Source organism: Acomys minous, assembly GCF_964271855.1.
Source record: "Acomys minous genome assembly, chromosome: 11".
Classification (NCBI taxonomy): domain Eukaryota; kingdom Metazoa; phylum Chordata; class Mammalia; order Rodentia; family Muridae; genus Acomys; species Acomys minous.
Genome location: NC_140492.1, coordinates 17,436,301 through 17,440,069, shown reverse-complemented (window position 1 = coordinate 17,440,069; position 3,769 = coordinate 17,436,301).

The following is a 3,769-nucleotide window of genomic DNA, read 5'->3' as shown; positions in this document are numbered from 1 at the left end:
AAGTGATTAACAATTGAAAAGGAAAGGGAAAGCTGTCATTATTCATAAGTAATGTTAATATTTCTTTAGAATAATTTAAATTATTACTTTCATGAAAAATGAATAAGCAGAAATCAAATTGTATCTCCATATTCTTGACACAATGAATATATGTAAATTCTAAAAAGGAACTAGACTAGGGGCCCATACAGGTGATTTAAGGTTAATGTGAACACTGTGAAGAACTTCTGCATCTAAAAGAAAACTTGGATTAAAGGTTTATGTACTAATTAACCCCTATGAAAACTATAATCTAAAAGATATTGTTATACTGCTTTTTCAGTTGTTTTCATTTGACCATCAAGGAGTAAAGAATGGCTTTATGATTCAAAGCTTCTTAAGGAAGAATGTGGTTCAGAGTCCTAAGAATAGGTAAACATTTTGCATTTTATTTTTTAACAAATTGAGAATTAAACATTTGCCCTGAGCAGCTAAAGCGCTATTTTACACAGTAGTAAAGACAGAGCGGACCAATGAAAAAAGTCATCCAAAGTAAGTGAGAATGAGAACATGACTTTGAACAAAACATTAGAGGGGGTTGTTCTTTTTACCGATATAAGCCATGCAAATTTTATCATGTAAATGGGTTATGTGTTTTCTTTATTATTTTTCATCCTGTTTAACAAGAGACTTTTAATGAAATACAATGAATATTTTTGTCTGAACAAAAATAATTTCTGGGTGAAGTGCCAACATTTACATGTATGTTCATAAGTATATAAAGCTGAAAACATAAATTTTAAAAAGGCAAATTGTTATTTTCTGAGACTTGTTTACATTTTTAATAGAATTGATACCTTTTTTTTAATTGATACCTTTTAATTGGATAATTCACCACTCATTAAGTAAAATTTTCTGCACTGAGGACAGACGCTCTAAAAAGTAGACAAACTATTCAGAACTCAGAAATATGATCAAGATAGAAGAAATTTTCTTTTGATGATTTCTAGGGTACCATTGGAGTTATTTACCTCATAAAGCTATAGCTATTTCCCTTTAAGATGTGTGTTACCATAAATTATGTCAGTGATGAGAGGAACATAATTAAATTCTTACTTTGAATATAAGAGATAATTTTCAATGCAAGATGACTGTCCTATTTATAGATGAATTAATTGGAACAAAGGAACAAGGAACTAAGGAATGTATCTGCTAAAAGCAAATGATCCAGATGGAGGAGATTACCCAGAGACTTCCAGAGCCCAATTAAGGGTCCTGGTAAATACTGTGCATATTTTGCTGGCTGTGAATGCAAATGGAGACCTGATTATCATTCCAACTGAGAACATTACATAATCGCTCCATTGACTGTACTTACTTGCTCAATGCTCATGTTCAATTTAAGACATGCATTATCCTTACATAAAGTTCTCAGTGGCTACTATTCTGGCATTGTAATGGACTTTCTCTTACAAATGATTAAATTGCTCATATTTTTTCAGTGAGCATTTAAGGTCATAGAGTACATTTGCAAAATATTCGAATTCAAATATACCACTGACTTATGTTCAAAGAGGAACAGATCGTCTACTTATGACTATTGGCATCTATCCAGTGTCATGATATATTAAAAACTAATTTTAACAAAGAATAGATTTCATGTTCATCAATAGTCTTTAAAATGGCCTTGAGCTATTGTTACAAGTACGAGTAAGATTTATATCAAGTTTTCCTTTTCTCTTTTCTTAAGTACAGAATCACTCACATGGAGAATTATTAATGACAATTCTGGCAGATGAGAAAAATAACATAGTTATATATCATTGTTGATATTTTGAAAACCACTGGGCTTTTGTAATTAGAAAAGAATACTAAAAAAGGCAGATATTCAAAACACTATAGTCATATTTGTAAGGATAATTGTTAAATCTGCATGAAAAGCTGCCTCCTATCAACTAAAATATTTACTTACAATATCTTTTATGTCATACCCCGCATTTCCTTTCCCTTCCTATATAGGGCACTTAAAATGATCATGTAGTCAAACCACCTTCTAAGCATTTGTGCTTTTAAACAATACGATTACAGAAAAACACAACCAATCAAGATGCAAAACAGTGGGGACCTTTCAAAAAGGTTCCTTGTAAAAAGCATTTCCTAGTTTTAAGGCTCAGGGAACATTGCAGAAGATGGGACACGAAAGTTGTGAAAACCGAAGGATCCAGGCACTGGCTGTGATAGCCTGCCTCTAAGCTTGCCTTCCCAATGCAATTCCTAACCATGAGCTGAACCAGGACAACACTAATAGACATGCCAAAGTGGGTGAGAAGAAGTGCATGAGGCCCGATCGCCACACCAAAGAGAAGAGGCAACTAAGGGATGCTGAGAGCAGGAGAAACAGTTTTTCTCAGGGAAGAGTACAATTATCCAAGTGCTACTCAATCCATTATCTAATACCAAATAGTCAGTTCTGAAAACATAAATAAAAGTAGTAGTATGCAGAACAAGCGGGATACATGTAGAAATATTTATGTACATATACATATAGGCATGTAACAATTAATATAAAAAAGAAAAGAGGTCATAAATTTGAATGAGAGGAAGGAGAGGCATATGGGAAGTTATAAAGGAAGCAAAGGGTAGAACAAAATGATGTAATAATATTATTTTCTCAAAAAATTTAAGAAGTAATAAAAATGTGCAGTTCTAAATCTTGGTGGAAAAGGCTTCCCTTTTACAGTGGGTACCCAATAACGCAGATGGTACAGACTTGTCAAGATACTGTGAATAAGGAGTTAAGTCAGAAAGGTGCTAAGAGCAAGAGGCTCAGAGGGAGTGATGTAGGATGTTGGCTACTGGATATGACACTCACTGAAATCCTGAGAGGAGTTAGCAGAAGTTTCATTGGGTTGTTTGCAAAGCGAGGCGAAGAATAAAAGCTTAGAGAAATGTGTGCTCATTCAAACCATGCAAAGCCTGGAAAAATCAACAGCAACAAAAAAACAAAATTCAGCACAGGTGTTCTCATTAAGAGTATGCAATCCGTTTTTTGGTTTAGAATTTACTTGTCCTCAGCCTTACTTTTCCTCTTTTTAGGAACTATCACCTTGTTTTCTTCCCCTCCTTCCTCTACTTCTGCTTGTATTTACATAATAATTTGCATGTAACGGATGATGTCCCATTTGCATTTTGCAGTCAATTTTACCTATGCATTCTATAACTCTTAGTTTAAAAGTAAAATTAAAAATACAAGCTGGCACAGTGGCACATGGCTTTAATCCCAGCACGCAGGGTGGCAGAGACAGGTAGATAACTGTGAACTCCGGGCTAGTCTGGTCTACAAAGAGAGCCCAGGACAGCCAAGGCTACACAGAGAAACCCTCTCTTGGAAAAAATCAAAACAAACAAAAATAAATAAACAGATAAATAAATAAATACAAATACAAAGTAAGCGTTAGCTTATTAAACTGTGTATCTGACATATTTCCATGGTCTAATATAGCTTCTGCTTCAAAGCAATTGACCAACAAGCATTTTCTGGGTGAATGAATTGCGTTGCCTGCTTCTCACCCTGCCCTTCTAAAATGTAATGATAAACTAGTTACAAAATTATTTTTTAATATATCTGGAGTCAGAATATACAATAATATCCTTAAATATTAGTTAAAGAGGAAGGATAACAGGCTACCAAGAAGAGACTTGATACCCTATGAGCATATACAGGGGGAGAAGGTCCCCCTCAGTCACAGTCATAGGGGAGGGGAGTAAGGGGGAAATGGGAGGGAGGGAG